Source organism: Panthera tigris, chromosome F2 (assembly GCF_018350195.1).
Source record: "Panthera tigris isolate Pti1 chromosome F2, P.tigris_Pti1_mat1.1, whole genome shotgun sequence".
NCBI classification, from domain to species: Eukaryota; Metazoa; Chordata; class Mammalia; order Carnivora; family Felidae; genus Panthera; species Panthera tigris.
In genome coordinates this window covers 77,524,184-77,548,716 of record NC_056676.1, presented here as the reverse complement: position 1 = coordinate 77,548,716, position 24,533 = coordinate 77,524,184, and the positions used below count along the sequence as shown (strand labels likewise).

At 43.8% G+C, this 24,533-nt stretch overlaps 1 long non-coding RNA gene across 2 annotated transcripts in view; it reads left to right on the top strand.

Moving 5' to 3' along the window:
* LOC122235086 overlaps positions 1–24,533 on the top strand; it is a 45,611-nt gene that overhangs the window by 10,053 nt on the left and 11,025 nt on the right. Inside the window, exons 3-4 of one of the 2 annotated variants that reach the window (XR_006213203.1) lie at positions 289–384; positions 2,496–2,609. This is a non-coding gene — a long non-coding RNA (uncharacterized LOC122235086). Of the gene's footprint in view, positions 1–288; positions 385–2,495; positions 2,864–24,533 lie in introns of those variants that run through there. The other variant, XR_006213202.1, reaches the window with a different exon arrangement.

The window sequence follows — 24,533 nt, the reverse complement described above, 5'->3', positions numbered from 1 at the left end:
GGGTCCGGGCAGGATTCCTCCTAAATTTGTGTTGGTCCCAGATTCCCAGAGATTAGGGTAGTGTCCTTGGTAAATTACTGTTTTCTTTCTCTCCCGGACTTGGTCTTTCTTTCAAGCCGCAGAAATGATGCTTCACAGAGTGTTTCCTTTGTTTTCCTTCCCAGGGTCCACATTCACCTTACAATGTTTTGCATCCTTGTTTTGGAAGCTAAATTAGGGGGAAGGCCCTGATAATAACTTCTTTTGAGGGAACTAGCTTTCAAGATGGGTTATCTCTTTTTTTTCCAGGAAACCTCTTGGGCCTCCAGTTCTCACTCTTCAGATACAGAGGATGTGAGTTGCACCCTGAGCCCTCTCGCTCTCAGCTGAGTGAAGCGTGCTTCGGTAAGGCGCTTTTCTGTACACTTACTTACTCCTCACTTGATTCAACAAATATTGATCGAGCCACATGTTGACCCAAATCCTCTTTCAATGTCAAGCAAATTGTATTTATTTGGAAATCATGCCTGACTTTTAAAATTTATAATTAGACATTTATATTATGATACATGATGCTTTCTCATCTAGTTTTGTTTCCTTTTTATTTCACTGAGTCAGAGAGGGTTGGAGATGTGATTGTGTTGTGCTTGTAATATGCTGACAGAAAGCTGACAGCTGCTGAAATCACCCCAGACAGAAGCCTGTATTTTAAGAGGAATAATACCAGGGAGAGGGATGAAGAGGACAATAGAAACTGGGGGGGGGGGTAGAGGCACCTGGGTGGCTCAGTCGTTTAAGTATCTGACTTCAGCCCAGGTCATGATCTTACAGTTCATGAGTTCGAGCCCCACATGGGGCTCTGTGCTGACAGTTCAGAGCCTGGAGTCTGCTTCAGATTCTGTGTCTCCCTCTCTTCTGCATCTCCCCAGCTCATGCTCTATTTCTCTCTCTCACTCAAAAATAAGTAAACATAAAAAAAAAAAAAGGAAACTGGGAGGTAATGAGAAAGGTTTGCTGATCCTTCTGAGAAGTATAAACAGACAATTCCGTGTTTCACAAAATGTACTTGGATGAATTTAGGGGAATAGACATGTATAAATAAAAAGGGCACATACCTTCTGCATGCATAACAAGGTATGTGCACTTTTTAAAAAAATTTTTATTTAATGCCAATGTATGTAGAGCTAATGAATACAATATACGATGTTTATATCACCTTAGAAGTTCTGCATTCCCAGGTGAGATTTGATCATTTGACATTGACTCCTAGTAGAATTGTAAAAATCAAATCATTGATGTCATTGGTGTCAAACTGGGTGCCTGGTTTTGAGGAGCCAGGGGTCCCATAGTGGTGGTCAGCTGGATTAAAAATGGCATTGCCATATTTGCATAGGTGGATTCCATTAAAATAGAAATATTTATCAAGATAATAATGTATCTCGTTTGTTACAAGTCCCAGTTTCAACTCAGATATTATATATAATGCAGAGAAAGGATAAACAACACAAATACATAGATGCTTCTCTCTTTAAAACTTCTAAGTCACCATCTACTCAACCTCCAGTTTCCTCCAAGTTAGCTCTACCCTGAATATCTTAACTTGGAGGTAGAGCGTTCCAGCCCATGCAGCCTTATAAGTCAGGGGCTTGAGAAATTAGAGCTACTTTACCAGACTACTTCTCATGTGTCAAGGACAAGTCTAGATCTAGGATATACAGCAGTGTGTCCCAGGATCGACTGTATAGGAAGGTGCTTCCTCTTCCTTTCAATAAACTTGTTTCTTCCAGTGGAAATATGGCAGAAAGATTTGTGAGTTGGATGCTGAGAGCTTGGGTACAAAACAGCTCTGTTTTATTTGACAACCTTCCAAGCGTCTGCCCTAAATGCCGATCCCCACCCCCCCTAACTTTGCTTTCCAGCCCTGATAGACCATTATAATTTCTCTATTCGTATAATTTTCATTTGTTAGAACAAGGTACAGCTGTCTCAGGGGAAAATGTTTTTGAGAAAGTAGCTTGCCTATAAATCCATTTGTTTCACAATAATTAATTTGAACAAACTCCAAAAATATGCTTTAATAACTTCTCAGATCCCAATTAGGGCCAAATAAATGGCTTTCATTTATGGCAGAACCGATCTGATTAGGTTTCTTGTTTGGTGCACTATAAGCATGCAAACTATCCACCCTGAGGGACATCAAGCGAAATCCAAATCTTTAGATTTATTTAACCACAAATGCATATTTATAAATTGCAACAGACTTTTCTAATTAATTTTGCATCATGCTAATGATTTTTCTTTGTAACAACTGATTATATCAGGAAGGATCACAGCCAGATCTAGAGCCATTTGCAGTCACTGCTAGTTTGGAGAGAAATGGAAGGAAACGATAAAGAAAAACAAATTTCAGGGAGGTGGCTCCTCAGAAGTAATTACTGATTTCACCAAATGTCCACTGAAGCAATCCAATCCCTAACCCTCATTTAGTAAGCTCCACTATCTTGTCCATTTTACAGCTCGGTTTACTTGCAACTGACATGTTTTCTGGTGAAGAAAATCATGATGGCAAAGTCTGTGCAGAGGCACGACACTGAAGAGTCTGAAATGACACCCGATTTTGAGAAGGAAAGGTATGAGGACAGAAGGTCAGGCAAATAGAAAGGGTCATGGATAGGGCACTGGAGACCCGAGTCTGAGCACTTCTGCCTCTTCGGAGGAGGAATTCCAAATTGGCCAACTGGAGGCATTGAAATAAGTCCCAGAAAAAATGGGGTGGTGTTGGCTTGAGAAAATAGAGTACCTTCAACGGAAGAAGGGATGTTCTGCTTTAACAAAACTAGAGCTGAGTAAAGAAAGTGGAGTGAAATTATAATGGTGATGGAGCACCTGGTTGGCTGAGTTGGTTAAACGTCCGACTGTTGGTTTCAGCTCGGGTCATGATCTTGCGGTTCGTGAGTTCAAGTCCTCCATCAGGCTCTGCACTGACAGCACAGAGCCTGCTTGGGATTCTCTCTCTCCCTCTCTCGCTGCCCCCCTCCCCCACCACTGCTCATGCTGTCTCTCTCAAAATAAATAAATAAACATTAAAAAAATAATGGTCCTGCTGGAGATAAGGAGTAGGGATGTGAGTGGGGAAGTTAGAGGCATTTCACAGTGTCCTACCAGAGTCTACTGAAATAGTCATACTTTTGTATTAGAAAAGGGGCTTTAATTAAGGAACCCCCAGAAGGCTTGTTGTCTATCCTTTGAATTGTGGAGGTTAATAAGAGGTACTCAAGGCACTTCCGACTAAAAAATCTCCACACGTCTTCAGGTGTCCATCACTAAGACAGTGTAAGAGTTAGCTGCTAACAGAGAGGAAGTTAATTTTTTTTAGATCGCCAGTCCTCACAACTGATGGAGGGTGTTGTATTAATAAGACTTTTGCTGTTCTGTTGCTCTACAGGATGATGTAGGATAGATCTCCAAATAGGAAAAAGCATCCTGGCTGGTCAGTGAAAATTAAACATTGTAGGCTCAAATTATATTTTCAAAAGCTCTTCTGACCAAATGGGAAGCAGCTGGGAAATGAGAAAGTTCATGACTGTTTCTGGAGAGGGTGTTGCACAGCAGAATTTGACTGAGAATTTAGATTCAATAAATCAGGCTGGAAAATGGATAGAAGTGGAATATATTCCCCAAACCATCTGTTTATCTGGACACGGTCTGATCAGGAGGGCTTTACATTGAGGCTGAAGGGGAAGCAGGGAACAGGAAAAGACGTACAAATTTTAAGTTGGTTGACTACCTGGGTGCATGCTTTATAGTGATCTTCTTCAGTTGAAGAAAAAAAGGGGATTAATTCCATGGTTAAGGGGAATGCCTCACAGAATGGTGCAGGCAGGCCTTGGACATGGACTGAGGTAAAGGACTCATGCACTTTAGGTCCTCAGGAGTCTTTTTATTTCAGATCAGCACATCCACTGCCACTGTTTTCCAGTCAACATGGCAGACAGTAGCTGCCAGTCAGTCATCAACTGTCATATCCACCCAACAAAGCATCCCAGTTGGTTCAAGTCTTTTGGTCCCCATCTCTGGCTGGCTGGATCAGGAGTCCATTCCTGGGTCATCGACTGTGGGACATGGGGAGGAGGCTGGGCCATGATATATTTTTCCTGTGGCTCTTTTCACTGCAATTGGTTGGACCAGGGGCCTGCGGAAGAGTGAGCATTTATGAGGAGGTCAGGACCACTGGTATTACAATTGGTAATTCACTGTCCATTGAGTCAACAACACTGGAAGAGGTGCTGAGTAACCAGAAAAATAGGCAGCCAGACAGTCATAACCAACACTGTTGGGAGAGAGGAGCAATCCCACAGGTAAACTTGAGCCCCCTGCAGTGGTGAGCAGAGGGCTCTGAGCTTTCGTACCCAGGCGTTGCTGACTCTCCAGCATTTAACAAAATCCCAGTTGGGACTCTTAACTGAAAATATGTGGAATGAATACATGAATTATTAGAAAGTGGAGATACCTTGAGATGGCTTTTAAAAGAAAGAACTTTATAGAGGGGGGTGGTTAGTTTATTTGAGGAGAAGTGTTTCACTGGGGCTGAATGTGGGCGGGGCCACCATTTGTAACACTCTTGACTTGACAGGAAATAGGCCAGTTGTTCTAGTTGAGCAGCGGAGGATGCCTAAAGCTTGAATCAGCACCCAAACCCACTCTAGGTGAAAAGGTCGGATCTTTGATTGTCAAATTAGCAGACCCATGTGGTAACGAGGTTCGTTTCCTTCTCTGAGATGCATCCTCACTATTCAGTTTCTTCTTTGGCTAAATGAATCCAGTTTGGCTTGGTCAGATCGATGTATTTTATGTCACATCAATTGTTTGCAGTTAGAATCTGGTGATTCCTAGAATTTCTGTGGGTAAACTTGCTTGCTTTATCTATTGAAATTACTATTTACTGCTTCAGATGGCGTTGCCTTGGTGAGCATTCATGGGTATTGTGTCCTTAGGGGGGTTTTAGATTATAACTAGGGACCATTCTGATTGCAAAATATACCACCAGATATCAAGGGCGTAGAACTAGCAGAAGGAAGACAGGGATAAGATTGTTTATGTGATACTCCCTGAGATTCCATTTTTTCCACTCACAGCTATGCTTTGATACATAGTAGAAATGGCATTTCTCTCTTGCAAACCCTTTTAAATTCTAGTTTGAGTTTTCAAGAATTTAAGAAATGTACCTAGTAGATACCAACCATCATCTATTATCCTGTGATATTCACCATGGGGGGTTGGGAAGGATTGAGAATATTATTGTCTTCTCTTGGTAGATGAGCAAGTGAAGACTTGGGGAGATTAAGTAACCTGTTCAAGACCACCAAGCTAATACAAGGAAATGGTGTTTTCTTAGTGACTACTTTCTCTATGGTCTCTGGACTACTGTTGTAACTGAGTATGCACCTTCCACCAGCCAAATCCCAGAACCAGTCTCCTCCTAGATCTTTCTCTTTGCTGAATGGCCCCTTCCCTTTCTTCCTCAACTGTAATCCGGCTCTCCCCAGAGTTAATTTCTCTGGCACGGCTATGTCCACATGACTTCTCTTTCTCCCTAAAACAATACAGAACCAACTAGTCAAACAAACAAAAGACACTCTTTAGAACAGATAACACCGATACATACCCATCTCATGAATTAAATTATTAAATTAGTGTGAGTTACATGCTTACCAGCGATTACCACAACAGAGCTATCATTAGTAGTGTTAGAATTATTATTGACCATATATCTTAAAAGTGATGTAACCTACAAGTCTGGTCATATCAAAAGAGCTGCAATCCTCTTTGGAAAATAAACAAAGCAGTTGCTTAAATGTGCATTGTACATTTGGAGTATTTCTTATTCAGGCAAGCTGGTTTTATATTCATGACAAGCATTTTCAATTTTAATATGTTTGCTTACATGAGATGCAGATTGTAATTTAATGGCAGACTGTTTAATTATGCCTTCATTTGTATAAATTGTAATGTTGCTGCTGAATAAATGAAATAAAAATCTCTTTAATTTCCTTCTCAATATTTAATTTAAATCAACGATAAACAGTGCCCGTCTCTTTGAAACAATGTTAATTAATATTCAGAAGACTAAATTTGTTTTTGGATGTATGGTATGTGTGGCCTGTTGGTTTCATAATTGAACTGGAAATAAGATTGATAGAGTTAAATAATCTCTAAAGAGAAAGAAAAAAAAAGTACTGTACAATTCTATTCAATGCATCTCTGCCAGTAGGAAAAGGCATAAGACGGGCTTTACCTTTCAAACTGTTCATATAATTGTCATCCAATGTATAACTTAGAGTTTAGCTTTTGAAATATTTTATAAATATACCACATAATTATTCAAATTGCTGAAGCATTATTTTTTTTCTAACAAGTTGGTCTGGCCCATTTGTACATCCTATTAAAAAATTAATAAAGTGAGGAGGGGAGTGAGGACAATAATTGTGCTAAGGCTCCATCTCCCAAACGCTACTTAAAGAGACATAAAGATGAATGAAACAAGATGGTGGCCTTCAAGGAATTTATCATTTAATGCAAAGGTCCAGAAAGACGGACAGTTTTACTACTTACAAAGTGGAGTAGTGCCTTCATGGAGAATAATGCAGTATTCATGAGGGGGGAAGCGTGGGGCACAGTCACCTTTGCCAAAGTTAATATCATCACCTTCATTACCGTTAATCATTGAGTGTTGAGTCTTTGCTGCGTGACAATGCTCTAGGTGATTTATGTTAGTTCATTTAGTCCTTATAATGCTCCTACATGAAAACTAAGGCCCAGAGATGCTCAATAATTTGTCTAAGAAGACAAAGCTAGTAAACAGCAGATACAGGAATTGGACCTGGGTAGCCTTGCCTTAAGGTCCATATGATTCATTTTCCCATTATATGGTAAACTTCACAAAATACGTGCGTGGGAATGTTCAGATATCCAGGAAATGTGAAGCTAAAGGGTTTGGGATGGGCATAGATATAGGACCCTATCACTGAGTTTCATGCTGATGAAGGCAACTGGACGGGTTAAAATATAATCCAAAGGCAGTACCTATCAGCATAGTTTAGAAATTATCTGTGCTGTGAAATTTAATTCCACAGGTAACCAAAGCGGTGAGGGAATTGAGTAAAGAGTCCACTATGAAGTGATAAAATTTGAAGACTCCAAGGGTCACTAAAGCACTGGAAGAATCTGCCTGTTTTAAGAGTAATACTCACTTGTACGTCGAGAGCAGAGGAATCAGAGCCCCACATAGGGAGGCGAGATGCACGTTGGAGTCACTGAGGCGATTTGAGTCAGCAGGGACTCAGTTAGGGAATTGGGTCAGGCCCCAATGGGGGGTCCAGGCGAATCCGGTGGGAGAGGCAGACTATGCCGGGGGCAGGGCGGGGGGGGGCAGGTGGTAGACACATTGGAAGTGCATTCAGACATCACCCCCATGCGTGAATCAGGGCCGTGTCAGCCGAGGAGACCCAAGCCTGTGGCTGTGTTTTCCAGCCATTCTAAGCATCAGAGACTGTGGCTGGGAGGTTAGGTGTGAGAAGTCTCCATTCAGACTCTGTTAGAGGAGAGGCCAGGCTCTTGCCTGTCACTGAGTGCCAGGGCGTGGCTCTCCGGGGAGCGGCTGCCAGAGAAGAGCGTCTCCAGGGGAATGGTCCTGCCGTGGCGCCGTGGCAGCCTTGCACGCAGCCACAGAGGCCCATGCAGGGGAGGGCTTGACCTGCAGCTCATCTGAGTCTTAGGTGGACACTTTATGGTCCTCCTGGGACCAGAGGGGATGAGGGCCTTGGAAGGGGCTGCCGTCCAGCCGTCTCCTGCTCACCTCCCCTCCCCATCGCTCCAGGGGTCTCATGGAGTATGGGGCTTTTTGTGCCATGTACTCAAAATAGTTTCAGGGTATAGAACGGCTCAGCCACAGCCTGGAATTGGCTCCTTAGAAATGGGGTGTGTTATTAGGGCTGCGGTAACAAATAGCAAAAACGTGGAGGTTTGAGACAGCAGGAATTTATTCATGGCTCTGGAGGGCAGAAGTCTGAAATTAAGGTGTTGGGGGAGGGGCACCTGGGTGGCTCAGTCCCTTGAGCATCCGACTCTTGATTTGGGCTCGGGTCATGATCTCATGGTCCTAGGATCAAGCCCCTCGGTGTGAAGCCTGCTTGGGATTCTCTCTCTCTCTCCCTCTCTCTCCCTCTCTCTCCCTCTCTCTCTCTCTCTCTCTCTCTCTCTCTCTCTCTCTCTGTCTCCCTCCCTCTCTCCCTCTCTCTCAAAATAAATAAACGTTAAAAAAAATGAAATCAAGGTGTTGACATGGCCACACCCCCTCCAAAGTCCTCTTTCCCTGACTCTCCCAGCTTCTGGCGACTCCTGGTGTCTCTTGGCTTGTGGCCACATCACTCCAGTCTCTGCCTCTACCTTCACATGTCCTTCTGTGTGCCCGTGTCCTCTCCTCTTCTTATATGGACACTGGCCATTGGAATTAGGGCCCACCTTAAATCCACAATGATTTCATCTGGAGGTGATTAATTACATCTGCAAAGACTATTTCCAAAAAGGTTCACATTCTCAGGTTCTTTTGGGGACACTATCCAGCACTGTCCAGGGTGTCCCCAGCTCATGTTGAAGCAACCTACACCCTTTTGTTGCAACGTTGTCTTTTTTGGCGTATAAAGCAAGGACCTCAGGGAGCTGGTGCCTTTGGTTGAACTTCCTTTCACTATGTAAGTGGTAAACTGTCTGAATCTAAAAGGAGCTGGTGTGTTTTCATCGGGGAATCCAGTCAGGTGATGGACTTGGCCTTTGTTTTGTGCGTGTGCTTCACAGTCACCCATCCAGAAATTCAAGCTCAAACTCAAAGCCAACCGACTCTCTTCGGTCTCCCTCCCGCCCTCTGCTGGCAACAGTCGCCCCTTCCTGCTAGTTCTGTGGCTTCTCCATCTGCTATATTCCTGACCCCTGCTCTTTCCTTGCCCCCCATTATTTCTTGCCTAGATTACTGCCATAGCTCCCTCGCCCTCTTGTTTTACCCTGTCTTACTACATTCAGCCCACTACTACTAGATTGATCACTCAGAATTTCACAACTATTTTTTACTATATTTATTTATTTATTTTGAAAGAGAAAGAGAGCATGTTCGACCGGGGGAGAAGCAGAGAGAGGGAGAGAGAGAGAATCCCAAACAGTCTCCACACGGTCAGTGCAGAGCCTGACGCCATGTGGGGCTCAAACTCATGAACCTCGAGATCACGATCTGAGACGAAATCAAGAGTCGGACACTTATCCAAGTCACCCAGGTGCCCTGAGCACTCAGAATTTTAAAAAGCACCAGGGCACTCCCGGGTTCAAACCCTTTAATGAGTTTCCATCACCTACCGATTAAGGCCAGATTTCTTATGGCCCAATTCATAGACCCCCATATGAGCTAGCGCCTCCCTACAGACATGGCAGCGTCTCCCCCTGCCCGCACCACATACCTTCTGTCTTGAGGGTCACCTGATCCACAGAAGTGGTCCTTTGGTCTATGGAGAGTCATCTTCCATAGCCCTTTATTTTGTTGCAATCATATTCTCTTGCCCATTTTCATATCCCCACTGAGTGCTGACAGTTACGTCCCTTACAACATTTTCTGGGGATTAAAAGTGTTAACATGCTTGGCACACAGAAGGCACTCAACAAATTCCATTTTCTTTCATTGTATCTGACCCAGCCACGTATCTTGCTCGTAGCTGACGTTCATTATATTTGTAGATCAGTTGTTGAAACAATCAAGACCTCCATATCCTTTTGGAAGCAATCACCATAAATTAGCTTTATAATTCTCAAAATAGCTAAATGTCAACAGCAAGTTTATTCTATTTTTTTCTCCTCTAATTACCCCTTAACTTCCTTCTATTTTGAGAGCACCTTTCCCCATTTTTTCTTCTCCTTGGAATACTAGATAGCCTGTTGCCTTTCCCAAAGCTGCCACCTTGTTCTCCTGTCCCTCCTTCCTCGTTCCTCCTTCCAAATTTGAAGAGTGAGTCACTCATGACCTTGTAGGCTGTCAGATACCACTTTGTACCCAGAGCAGAGTCTCCTCTCTTGGGCGTGATTTTGAATCCTTCTGAACACACCATTGTTTGGGTGTGGGGGGAAGGCCCTGGGCTGGGAGCTCTGCATAAAAAGATGAGTAGTAGGATTTTCCAAACCTGGATGGAAGTGCCTGCTGCCTTAAAGACGCCATGGAAGAAGCTGGGGGTATAAGGAAGAGTAAATCACAAACCAGCTTGAGTTCTCCAGGGGGCCAGCCGTCACCGACACATGGTGTTAGGTTTGTAAGACAGCGAGGCCTTTCCTCTTGCCGTTTACTCCTTCGTGCACGCCTTCGTGAACTACCTTCATAATTCTGGAGTCTCTCCTTGTCTCCATTCAGAATGAGCTAATCCCCTAAGATGCACCTTAAAATGCCAGTTGTGGAACAAACCGCAGCCCCCTTGTTTCCCACTGCGTGGGTTGGACGCCTGCTTGAGGGGGTACCCAGCAAGCTGTAGTCATGCTCACTGGGGATTCATACGCCCAGAGGCCTGTGAGCTCCTAGTGACACAGGCTCCACGTTCAAGGATGATCTGTGGTTTCCGTCTCTCATCAGAGCGGCTTACGGAGCGTCACCTTGGACTTCGAGGGGCACCCCGTTCATCTCTCTGCTGGCCTGACGATGGAAATGAGCAGGAGCCGCCAAAGTTGCTGTAAGAGCCTCAGGAGATATGCACATGAGAGATATTTGCCCCCGAAGGGGAACATCGTCTGCTTCGGAACACATCGCTCCGTCCTGAGACTTGTAATAAAACGCCGTGGTCTGTGCTAGAGGCATGGTGTGATGTCAGTGTCAGGAAGAAGAAAGCAGACTTTGGTGGCACTTGGGCTCCCAGGCTGGAGGAAGCACGGTGCCCCTCCTGCAGGCTTTTGGAAGGCACACTGGGGATTTCTGGAGGACTTAGGCTGGTAGCATATTGGCATTTCTTTCCGCATATTCTGCACTGGGTGAATCGAATGAAATGATGTGAAAACTATAACCAGATTCTGGTCTGCTTGGGTGGGCAGGAACGGCAGCTGCCTATAGGTAATTTCTGTGCTCGTATTCATGGTCAGGAAATTAATGATGGCACGGTTCAAGGACTATCCATTCATCTCAAACAGGACCCCTGCCAAAAAGTGGGAGAACAGAGAAGAAAGTCGAAATCCTGGAGGAAGGGGGAGGCAGGATCCCCGTAAGTTAGGGCTGCCTGGGTTCGCAATGCTAACTGGAAGTGTGCAGCAGGACCCAGGTCTGATAAGGGGGTCACACGTGGGGCTGCTTCTCTGACAGCCACAGACTCCCAGGGCTACCCACCCGCCTGGGGAGGAGGCTCAGGAGAGAAGAATCCCATGCTCTAGATTCTGGTGAGAACAGAGTTCCCAACACACAGTGGCTGGATAGGGCTTCCTTCCTCCAGTTTGTTGTAGAAGGACCTTAGTCAGAATCAGACTCCTGCTCATCTTCTCTTGCTCCTGGGGAGGAGGGACTTCCCAGATTGTTGAGCTCCAGCAGATGAGCTCAGCCACTCCCTTTCTTCTCCACTAAGCTCCCTCACTGCAGGGAGCACGTATTCTCTGAAGCTGTGCACAGTGAGTTGTTCGGTAGCAGAACCCACAGGGAGACGTGGGGGTCCCCAGAGCTCTGGAGGTAAACTCAGTTCCGGGGGCATTATTAACATGTGCCCTTGGCTGTAGTCCTAAGCCCTGTCCTCCGATAGTGCTTTCATAGTAATAAAGGTGATGTTTGACCCCTTCCTGTTTGATGTTTGTCATCTTTCAGCTGGTTCTGAGAAACAAGGGCATCCATTGCTTTTTAGGTTCCCCAAATCACATACCTAACACACTTTCCCCATGCAGTTACTAATGTCAACAGTGTTCTTCCTTTGATTGATTGACTGTTTGATTTTAATATTCTGCTCCTTAAAAAGCAGGGTTGTCTCTGAGAACAAATAGCGCTTCGGTGGGGCACCTGGATGGTTCAGTCAGTTGAGCATCTGGGTCATGATCTCACAGTTTGTGTGTTCGAGCCCCGTGTCGGGCTCTGTGCTGACAGCTCAGAGCCTGGAGGCTGCTCGGATTCTGTGTGTGTGTGTGTGTGTGTGTGTGTGTGTGACCCTCCCCCGCTCACACTCTGTCTCTGTGTCTCTCTCAAAAATAAGTAAGCATTAAAAAACTAAAAAAAAATAGTGCTTCAGAGTTAGAAAGTCTTGAGATAAAATATCAGCTTGTCATTAACTGAATGACAATATGAAAGTCACAGTTTCTCTGAGCCTCATTTTCTTATTATATTAATGGGGGGTCATAACTACCTTCTAGACAAATGTGAGGATGTGACGCAGAATTCAGAGTCTAGCACAGAGCCTGGCAGATGGTAGGCACACGGAGAATGTGAAGTTCCTTTCCTCTTTCAGTTTTCCCTCTGTTCCTTGACATAGCCATGCCTGAAACAAGTATGCGTGCTTAATAATGTAAACCCCAGCACTGACTCCAATGTGAGTAGAGTCAAAAGAAAGGATTGGCAGTCTTTTTTTAAAAGGCCATCCAGGGGGCGCCTGGGTAAGCATCCAACTTTGACTCAGGTCATGATCTCAAGGTTCATGAGTTTGAGCCCTGTGTCGGGCTCTGTGCTGACAGCCTGGAGCCTGCTTTACATTCTGTGTCTCCCCCTCTCCCTCTGCCCCTCCCCCACTCACCATCTGTCTCTCCCTCTCTCTCAAAAATAAAATAAAACATAAAAAAAATTTTTAAGGCCATCCAGTAATACTTTAGCCTCTGTGGGCCGCTCATCCCCTATCACGACTACTCAACTTTGCTACTTAGCACACAAGCAGCTGTGGACAATATGTAAAGGAATGCATATGGTTGTGTTCCAGTAAAACTTTATTTATAAAAACAGATGGCAGGCCATAGTTTGCTGACTCCTATTCTAAAGCACTGTTGAAATGTTAGTGATGGTTTCTCGAAAACCATGTCTGCCCAGGTTCTCGATGTGGCCAATTACAGGGCAGAAGGCTAAGAATCAAGGAAGAATCAAGGACATAAATAAGTGTCCAAATAAAATTGACCCTTCCCTTGCTGGGGCTCCCACAATGCAAATTTCTCTCCCCCTTGTCTATAATGTCTGAGCTGCTTCCCATGATAACACTTACACCGGGTTGTGGTTATCTGTTTACTTTCTCTTCTTCTGTGATCGAGCTCTTTGTAGGCAAGTACTGTCTGATTAATTTTATAACTCTAGTACCCAGTGCCTGCAATATAGCAAGCATGCCATAAATGCTCTTGTGGGAAATCACTTAATGAAAATTTGGGGGCATACTTTTCACTGTTAAAAGGTTGGCTTCTCCATTCAATTTCCATGAGTCTGATTCTTAGCCCATATCGGTTACTGCAGAATGGTTGTAATTCCTGGTGTCTTTTCTCTGCTTATGGCTGGTATCATACACTTTTCCTCCCCACCCCACCCCCTTTTTTAAAGATTCTTAAATGCTGATTTCTTGACGGACTTCCATTTCTAGGCATTATTTCATCATGCTTCTCTTTCCACAGTCACATTCTCTGAAAATACATCAACACGTTAGGGTTCTATCTTAGGAGCCTAATACCATGTGACTATTACGTCTGTCAATGATTGCTGCCCCCTTGGAGAACTCAGGCTAGTTTGTGATAGATAGATAGAACTCAGGCTAGTTTTATTCTTCTTTGCATCCCCAGATTCTTCCATGGGGTCTATAAGACAGCAGGCATTGGATAAGGGTTCGTTGTAATGACATTGAGCTAACTGTGGATGAATGCAGTCCTAGAGCCTAACTTCCAGGAGATTACAGTTCAGTAGGGGAGATGAACCATGGCCATTAAAAGTCTGATGCTTGGTGAAAAGCAGCGCTGTAGGAAAATGTAGCCAAGTGCCCCAAATGATAAGACAATAGTTCTAGACAGTCTCTCTGCTGAGACAGTGCAGGGAGGACACGTGGAACTGGAGACATATGCATTGGGACTTAATGGATAGGATGTGGACTGACAGAGCCGGTGTGTGTTCTAAGCAGCAGAAGCACAAAGAATGGAATCGTGCCTGGAAGGACAGAGGCGCTTGGGAAAAGAGCTGTCAGTATCATTTATTGAGAGCCTTTGACATGCCAGGAATTTTAAGTTCATTGTCTCGTTTAACATCTATAGTCAAATCCCACAAATTAAGCTTTATCATCTCTATTTTACAGGTGATAAAACCAAGGCTCAAAAGAGATTCAATGACTTGCCCAAGGTCACACAGCACACTAGGGTCTGTCCAACTCCAGAATCCAAGCAGTATGTACTCCAGCTGGAGGAACCAGACCTCCCAGTTAAAAGGTAGCCTTATTTTGGGAAATTCTGGGTTTTTAATGCCTACTGACTTAATCTTGATTCTAAGTGTGAGGGCCAGGTCTTGCCTGAATTATGGCCTTGGGATAGAGGAATAATCTCCACATACTTCCAGCACCTTTCTTCTTCCCAGTAACCCCAGAGGCCCCAGTACAAGGCCATGGCCCAGGATCAACATGTACACACAGAAACCCAACATATTTTCTGAATCTCTTCCTTTGTTCTCATCAAACTGTCATTGTCTAGGACACCTGCTCTCTGAAGCCCTTCTATATCTTCCCAAACTAATGGGTTTACTTTCTTTTCTGACACCATTTGGTACCTTGTCTAATCCTGGTGTACTTTCTCGTTTGGCTCCCACAGGAGTTTCTGTAGCACAATTGTGTAAACCTTGACCATCCACCAGGGCAACCAGCCTCCTGACTCCCCAAATGCAAGGCCATTTCTCTAGATTAGGCCCTGAATTTCCCTCACTTACATCCTTGTGCTGCTCGATATTTCCTCCTCCAGTAGCTTGGACCATTGAACTCACCTCCCAAAGCTTCTGCTGGTGAACGGATGTAATGTGTATTCCTCATGGAAGGAACCACATCATTGATCCCCCCCCCCCAACCTGGCCATTGTGCCCAGGAAAGCTTTGTTCTTCTGACTGAAGATGAATAACTTATTTTAAATTTACACCTTATCCACATCCAAAACAAGTATTAGAGACACCTAAACTCGAAAAGATATGAGATCCTTACGACAGGAATATAAAATCTAAAGCGATATCAAGAGACTGGGTAGAAGCCAGATCCCCTGGTTACGCAGTTTTATGTAGTTTCTGACTTCCAAAGCTTTAAATTTAATTCTGAATTTTCTAAACACCAAGACAGAAAATGAGAAAATGGCAGTTCATGTAATTCACAGTGTTGGGGGTTATTGTGCTAGCATCTCATCTTGCCTTTTCTTATCTTCCCTCCTAGCATTAGATCACTGTGTTATGACAGTGACATCACATGCCTTTTCTTCCCTGTGGCCCCCATAGGGCCAGGCCATGTCTGTCCTCTAGATCATTTGAGGATTGCAGACACGGCCTTGGCAGACTCAGAATCAATTCTGGCTACTTTTGCAGTGCATAGACCAAAGTCAACCAAAACCAGTCCTGTTCCACAAAATTCCTCCTGTTCCCTGGACGTTTGACTACTAACCTCAAAACCAGTTGTAATTCCACAGGAGTAAATTTGATAGTTACCCCACCCTGGATTTTTAGCTGTAAATAACAAAAATCGATTTGGCTAACCTAAAGAGAAAAGAAATTCCTGGAAGTATATTATAGAGAAGCGATGGTAACGCTGGAGACTAAAGCTTGTACAACGGACCAAAACTTAAGTGCTGAGGAAACTGAGAATATAGCCAAGGGATAGTTTCAAACTCTCTGGTTTGAACAGTCTGGTTAGAATACAGTCATTGGACTTCGCCACTCTGCTGTGAGTGATCTCCTGTCTCTGTCCCATTTGGCTTATTTTTTTTCCAAATTAAACATGGAGGGCGGGAGCCATTTATTGACAGAAGCTTGCCAATCTACCTGAGCTTGAACTTCCAACAGACAGGGAAAAGGAAGATGTGGTCTTCCCTGGTGGGATTCCTGTGACCCACTAGAGCTCAAACATCTAAATAGAAAGGAGTTTCCATGGTGGGCAGAAATTGCCCAGTGGGTGATGTTTTACTTGGTTCTACTTGGTACACTTAGCCCCCCTTAGCTTCCAGCCCAACTTTGGAGGACGCGGCATGCCTCTCAGATAGATTTAAATGGGTTGGTACACACTCTCACTTATCTCAGACATGTGAAGGGTTGACAGTGTTAGGGAAATTAGGCTTATTTTTCATGGCCCCGAGTGTTTGAACTAAAAATAAGGTATATACATTATTGTCCACGTTTTCTCCATGAAGCAAGACTGTTAACTAGTAAGAGTTGTCCAAAGACACAGTGGGAGACTGGCATTGAATCATTCAAGCTAAGGTCCCATGATCACTCAGCAGGGAGCATCTAGACCTTCAGTGTCCAATGTGGGAGCTCAGATTTAAATTTGAATTAACCCAAATTCCAAAATCTAACTCCTCAGTTGCACTGGCCACATTTCAGTGACTCAGTAGCCACATACAGTCACAGCACAGAGAGGGAACATTCATATCATCACAACAAATTCTGTCGGGCAGGACTGTTATAGAGAGTTTCAAAGCATCAATCCTGGTTAGACTAGCTGAAATAAAAGCCTTTCAGTCCTGATGGTGTAAGATAAATCATATACCTTGGGTTAGATATTATTGGCACTTTTCATATTCAAGAGGGAGCAAAGAAAGCAAGCCTCCATGCAGGAGATAACAATGAGACTGTACCCCAAAATAAACGAAAGGGACAGATAGCAAATTGTCTAGACTTTGCTATCCCTGTGATCTGTGTTGTAACTGCTCAGTTCTGCCGTGGTAATGCAAAAGCGGCCACGGACAACACAAAAATAAATTGGTGTTGCCGTGTTCCGACATGAATTTGTTTATAGTGAAATTTGAATTTCAGATAATTTTCATGTACCGTGAAGTATTTTCTTGAGATGTTTTTCTCAACCATTCATATAGGTGATAAACATAGTTTGCAGCCCCTTCCCTGGAGGGACTCTCAGATTTGGAATGGCTAAGAGAGGTTCATCTGACCGATCCTCCCCAATTCCTGAAATTGTTAGAACATCCAGCCTAAAGCAGTGGCTTACTGCAGTAATGTTAGTAGTGATGTGAAGACAGTCCAGTGTCCTGCTCCATTGTTCCATTTTTGAGTGGCCTCAAAATCAATATTGCTAAGTGATTATGAGAACAGAGTAAGGAACTAGACCTACTTATTTTTTAAAAAAATTTTTTAAGTTTATTTATTTATTTATTTATTTATTTAGAGAGAGCAAGAGAGCATGAATGGGGTAGAGGCAGGGAGATAGGGGAGAGGGAGAGAATCTCAAGCAGGGTCCACGCAGACCCTGATGGGGCGCTCAAACTCTTGAACTGTGAGATCATGACCTGAGCTGAAATCAAGTTAGACACTTCACCGAGTGAGCCACCCACGCGCCCCAAACTAGACCTATTTATATGTGCTTCACTACTTCCTTACTATGCAATTATGAATAATTTACTGAATCATTTTATCCTTCTGTTTTGATGCTATTGTTACTGTTATCTTTAATTATAAAATATGGCAACTTCCCATGCCCCCTGTGGTTATTTTCAGGATTAAATGAGATAATGTGGGTAAAGCCTACTGGCAAAGGCATGTGAATTCAGTATTGTAAATGGAAGGCATTGTCATTCACACTCAGATAATAAAATAATTACATGGAAAATGATTGAATTGACATCAAAGTTTGCAAATGTAATGATGTAAGATTGGGAGAGGCTGATCAGAAAAACATAAGTTCTATCAAAGTCAAATTAAAATTTTATTCATAATGCAAGGATCCCTTCCCAAAAGGAATAATTTTGAGGGTTATGCCAACTGGTAAATGTCACATAACACCAGGAAGCCTGACTCATAAGGGAAGAGGAATTATGTATTTGATTGGAACAGCATTTCCTCCAATTTGCAGGAAACTATGATTAGTTTCCTGTAAATGAGGCTTTAATTGGATCCACTTTGAACTGATGAGCAGATCGTGGGCATGTATCTGATGTCTCGCAGGTGGATTTGGTCACACTTGGGTAAAGAGTTTATGGCCTGGGTCCACACAGACATCTTCCTTAAATACTGAATACTGTTGCAGAGTAGAGGGTTGGAGAGAAGGGTGTTTATCATTTCCTAATTTAAGGGCAGAACCCCCTCGAACCATCCAAATTATAAAAGGCATGTCATTAGTTGTTCTTCACTTACTCATCCCTTTAAGGATAATATGGACTAAAAGTGTCAGTTCCCACTTTCGATAAACTAGTTTCTTTTAAGCACAGAAATAATAAGACTGAGTGACACTACAGGACTTGTCAGAATGACGTAATATGAAATTAACAAGAAACATATTACTCTGAAGAAAATTGTTCAGTTCAACAAACACTCAATGAGCCTAAATGCCAGGCATTGTGATATATACTTAACCCTTGAATAATACGGGTGTGAACTGCTCGGGGCCACCTACACGTGGATCTTTCCGATAATGGCAGCACAGTGCTATATGTGTGTCTTCTCTTCCTTATGATTTTCTTAAGAACATTTTCCTTTATCTTATTTTATTCTAAGAGTACAGTATATGGTGCATAGAACACACAAAATATGTGTTAGTTGACTGTATTATTGGTATGGCTTCATTTCAACACTAGGCTATTAATAGTTAAGTTTTTAGGGAGTCCGACATTATACACAGATTTGTGACTACGTGGAGGGGTGGCACCCCGGTGCCAAGGGTCAATGGTAGATACATAATCTTAAGAACCAATAAGATAGCCCTACTCTGAAGAAGTTCAGTCTAGTTTAAAAGAATGATATGAACAAAATGTCTTTTTTACAGGAAACTCACTTTACTTTTTCTGTTCAAGTATAATTAATCTACAGGGTTATATTAATTTCGGTTGTACAATATAATGATTTGACAATTCTGTACATAATTCAGTCCTCCTCACAGTAAGTGGACTCTCTTTTTAAAATTTTTTTAACATTTGTTTATTTGAGAGAGACAGAGCATGAGGGGGGGAGGGGCAGAGAGAGAATGAGACACAGAATCGGAAGCAGGCTCCAGGCTCTGAGCTGTGGGCACAGAGCCCGACGCGGCCTCGAGCTCACAAACCGCAAGATCATGACTTGAGCCGTAGTCGGACACTTAACCGACTGATCCACCCAGGTGCCCCACAGTAAGTGTACCCTTAATCCCCGTCACCCATTTCAGTCATACCCGCCCCCCCCCCCCCGACCTCACCTCTGGTAAGCACCAATTTGTTCTCTAGAGTTAAGTCTGTTCTTTTGTCTCTTTTTCTCTTTTGAACAAAATAAGTTTTTAGTGTTTATTTAGTTTTGAGAGAGAGAGAAAGAGAGAGAGAGCGCGCGCACGCACAAGAGGGAGAAGGGCAGAGAGAGGGGGACAGAGGCTCTCATGAAATTCACAAACTGCTAAATCATGACCCGAGCTGAAGTCAGACACTCAATTGACTGAGCCACCCAGGTGCCCCAAAATGATTTTTAAAAGTAGAGAAAGGGGCGCCTGGGTGGCTCAGTCGGTTGTCTGACTTCGGCTCAGGTCATGATCTCATAGCTCGTGAGTTCAAGCCCCGCGTCCAGCTCTGTGCTGACAGCTCCGAGCCTGCAGCCTACTTCCGATTCTGCGTCTCCCTCTCTCTCTGCCCCTCCCCTGCTCGCACTCTGTCTGTCTCTCTCTAAAAAATAAATAAACATTAAAAACAAATTTTAAAGTAGAGAAAATATGGTGCCAAGTACAAAGCCTCAGTAGTGTCTAAGAAATGTCTGGCCGCTCAGAGCCATGTACGGGTTGTTTCCTGATTAAGGAGACACAGGACGTGGCTGACGGTAGGGTGCCATCCAGTCCCAGCTACAGAGGTCGAAGCCGTGGGTCCTGGCACCAGTTCCAGTTATATCCACCAGCAAGGAGGGGCACATATTTCTATTCTCACAAAGGCTCAGTGTGTTTATCTGGCCTTTATCTCATTGTGGAGAAAAGAAGGAGGAGCAGGAGGAAGAAGGGAGAAAGGAGGAAGGCAACGAAAAAGGGAGGCGCTCAGTGGGCAGGAGGTAGAAGTGGGTGATAAAGACAGGAAGAAAGAAAGAAGAGAAAGAGAATTCTCTCCCAAGTTAGAGCTGGAGGGGACATTAGCAATCACTGAGGCCACGATTGGCAGGCTTTTTCTGCAAAGGGCTAGATAGTAAATATTTCTGATGTTGAGGCATTCCCCCTCCCAGTCTCTAAAGCAAGCACACAATGCTGCCGTTGCAATAGACATTAGGTAAACCAGTGGGCGTAACTGCGTCCCAATTAAATTTTATTTGCAAAAGCAGGCAGCTGGTGTGCAGGCTGGAGTTTGTTGACCCCTAAGTTCTAACCCGTAGTTATCAGCCATGCAGCTGTTGTCAGCCAGGTTCTTGGTAATTTCACATGCCCTGTCTCATTTAATTCCCCGGCCAGCCCTGTGAAGGAGGGCCTGTTTTTCTAATTTTACCAATGAAGAACTTGAGATTGAGACAAGTGCCCACTGTGAGGGTGCCTGAGTCTTAGGGATGCGTTTTTCCATTTTCAGCCCCTGTATTGTTTCTCAGCTCTGGAGTATGTACCAGGCCCTCAATTCTGCACGTAGGGAACGGAATACCTGGGGAAGTAACGTGGCTCACTGGGGGGCTGTCAGTAAATGGTGCCAGGTGGGGACCAGAACACGCGGGTCTCCAATCCTATCCCCTTTGTCCACAGCACAGACAGACCCATGTCGCTCAAGCTGTGACACGTGCCTGGGTGTGTCCATGTGAGGCACCTTTCCCAGACTTCCTGGCTTATTGAATTTGGCTGGTCCTGGTGTTATTTCAAATGTGAAGTTTTAATTCAATCTTTTTGAAACTAAGAAAAACATATTTCCTCTAAGCTATTTCTCTGAGCCTTGGATAGTGTGAGAAGCTGGCTGAGTGCCAGAGAGAACAATGTAATTCTAATTTGGTGGGTTTTCAAGGTTGTTTTTTTTTTTTTTTTTTTTGTATAGATCACTGGAGGTGGGCTGGGGGTGGAATGCTATATTTTTCTTTTCTTTTCAAGTATGAATGGCATATTGGCAACATGAGATGACAGTTTTAGCCATTTGAGGTGAGTCCATCTTCAAATAAACCTAATTTTCAGCACCATCCAGAAGTCACAATCCATTCTTTGTGACCATTAAAACAAATGCCAAGGAACATGGAACCCTCGGTATGATCAGTACGGGGCGCTCTGCCCAGCAACTGGTCCCCTTCCTTCCCTCTGTGAAGTTCTGGAGGCACAGCAGGGAGATCAGACAGGAAACAAGGACCCACCACAGGACTCTCAGATCCCGCTGCGAAACAGAGGTGGTCTTCAGAGCAGTCTTATTTTCCACCCCACCCCATCCTTCAGTTCCGTTCAGCCTTGTTTGGGGGTAGATATGGTGAAGAGAAGCGGAAAACAAACAAACAAACAAACAAACAAAAACAGCAGGAGGAGACATTTGCTCTCATGTCAGACCTGGATCTGTTCCCAGCTTTGCAACATATAGTGTGCAACCCTAAGACCTTTATTTAATCCCTCTGAACATTTCATCTGTGAAATGGGAAAAAAATGGTCCCTGAAGCCATGAAGCAGAGTCAGAGCGGGTGATAGATGTATAAAATGGCTGACTCATTGCCAATGTTACAAAATGTTACTTCACCCCTCCACTCATGCTCTTGAAGAAATAGACTATGGGTGAGACACCCTCGCAGATTTAAATAATGGGGAAAAAGAGACTAGATTAGTGTTCAATCCAAGGAAAGCTGTGGGAGTGGCTTTCACGCAGAGAAAAGCATCCCAACTGGGAAAAGCAAGGCAGGGGTAGGACCCGAATGGTTAAGGAAAATGGAGGGACATTTGAGGAGGCAGAAGATTCCATGGCAGTGACTGCAGGAGCATAAGAGGGATTTGCTCTTTAAAATCCATCCAGTATAGGGATGCCTGGGTGGCTCAGTCAGTTGAGTATTCGGCTCTTGATTTTGGCTCAGGTCATGATTTCTCAGTTCATGAGATCAAGCCCTGTATTGGGCTCTGTGACCACAGCACGGGGCCTGCTTGGGATTCTCTGTCTCCCTTTCTCTCTGCTCCTCCCCTGTTTGTGCTCTCTCTCTCTCTCAAAATAAATAAACATGGAAAAATAAAATAAAATCCATCCAGCATATATAAATTGTATCCTATGCCCTGGTCTGGGTGCTAGTGGTGAGTAAGACAGACAAGGGTCCTCCTTCACGGAGTCAAAGTCTTGTCAGGGCAATCGACAGTAAGCAGGTGAATAAATGAAGAAGACTATTTCAGGTAGCAATAAATGGCCTGCAGACGGCAGGTAGCATGGGTATGGGTGAAATGGGCTGCTTGTTTAGATCGGGGAGACGGGGGAGACTCAGGGGGAGGAGTCTTTTGAACTGAGACCCAAGTGTTGTGAAGGAAGCAGATGAGGACCTGGGGTGAGTGATCCTGGTAGAGTGTAAAGGCGTTTATGCCCAGACAGGCTGTGAGTGATGGAAGATAGGAAAGACACCCAATGCGCTTGGGAGGCTGGGGACTAGGACCCAAGACAGAGTTGTGGTGCCTAAGAGCTGGGTCTCATGGGGCCATTTAAGGCCACAGCAGGGGTTTGGGTTTTACTTTTAGCATAATGGAGACTTTTAAGGAGGCCAGTTTTAGGGCAAATGGACCCTAGAGGGGCAAAAGTGTCAACAGGGCAGGGTGTCATCAAGGCCAGTGAGACATCCAGTTGTAGGAGAGGGTGGCTTGGACTCGGGTGGTAGCGGTGACCACAGAAGGACTTTGGAATGTATTTTTAAATAGAGCTCACATGATTTGCTGAAGTAGTGAATGGTCGTCGGGTTGAGGTTTAGAAAAGAAGAATTGAGGACTGTGTTACAGAGGGTGACAAAGGTGTGGAGGGCCCAGGATGTGATGCTGCCTGAGTATATCTGATAAGTGAGATGATCCTAAATTTACTGATACTACATGACTTACTCACTGCATTCCCCAGGGTCTTTATGATACATGAAACATTCCCATATTCACTTTCATACATAGGTCAGTCAACCGCGTGTGAGTAGAGATGAATTGCACCCATTCTATAGATAAGAAAACTGAGTCCCAAAGAGGACAGATGGACTGGCCCACAGTCATTGCTAGGAAGTGGAAGGGCCCAGGGCTTTACTTAAGGCAAGTCTGATGTTGGCTCCTACGGCACATCGTGCTACCACACTGTGCTGATTCATTTCCTGGAAACTCGGAAAACCTGAAATCCATTCCCTAAAATGTATCAATTCCAAAAATAGGGTAGAGTAATGCAAAGAACCAGGACTTTAAGTTAGTGAAACCTGTGTTCAAAGTCCAGATCTACCACATACTGATCCTGCGATCTTAAGGAAAATTTTAGCTGCTGCTTCAATTTTCTGTGTAGAGTGCAGTTTATGTACTCAAATTGGAAGTCCGCTATGATGCAATGGGTTTATATAAACTACCTGGTGTAGTATCTGATACTTACTATATCACCTTCCCTTCATTTTCTAGGAACCAATAAAACAAGAAGATTTGCAGCTTATTAGTATTATGCCTTTCTATGGCTGATGTCAGCATAGTCAACCTTCTTACCTCTATTAATATGACTAATGACCTACTATAACAGCAATAATGATAATGTTAATGATAAGGCTGATAAAAAGCACAGTGAAAAAATTTAATCAAAGAAGGCATATTTCCCTATGGAATTACAAATATTTCCACTGGCTATGATTCAACATTTCTTTGAAAGTCAATCTGTAGAAAACAATTGTCACTAATAGTCATCAGGATTATGTATTTGCCTACAAAATAACATGAACAGAAGTCTGTGAATTAGGCTCCATGATGTTCCTCATTTTACAGATGATGAAGTAGAGACACAGAGAAGGTAGGTGGCTTGTCCAAAGCCACAGACACTTCAGCTGTCAGAGCCAGTGTCAAAGTCTACTCTCAGGCATCCACAGTACTTTGTAAAGAGAAGGATGGACGAGCCTTTGTTTTGTGTCCTATGTGTGCATACAGTCAGTCTTCAGTTAAAAGGTCTGCTTGAAGATAAAGCTGAGAGCCCTTGTTGCAATATAAATATTATTTAATTTATTTAACAGATGTTTGGTAAGCAGGTAGGAAATGCAGACTGTAGGGTCCAACTCAACCACCAGTTTGGGGGACTTTCTATCTGTCAAAGGGTGCTGGGTATGAATGATCTGGAGATTGTATTCAAACTTTTAGTGATTTGTCAATGGGATGTTTACAATGACTAAAATACTTTCTGCTGTGATTTTTTGCCGTGAGCCTCACCCAGATCAAAGTATCAGAGATCATTACCTACCGGATGTCTCTATTACAAAATTGGTTCCCCTTTGTCCAAATGCTGGT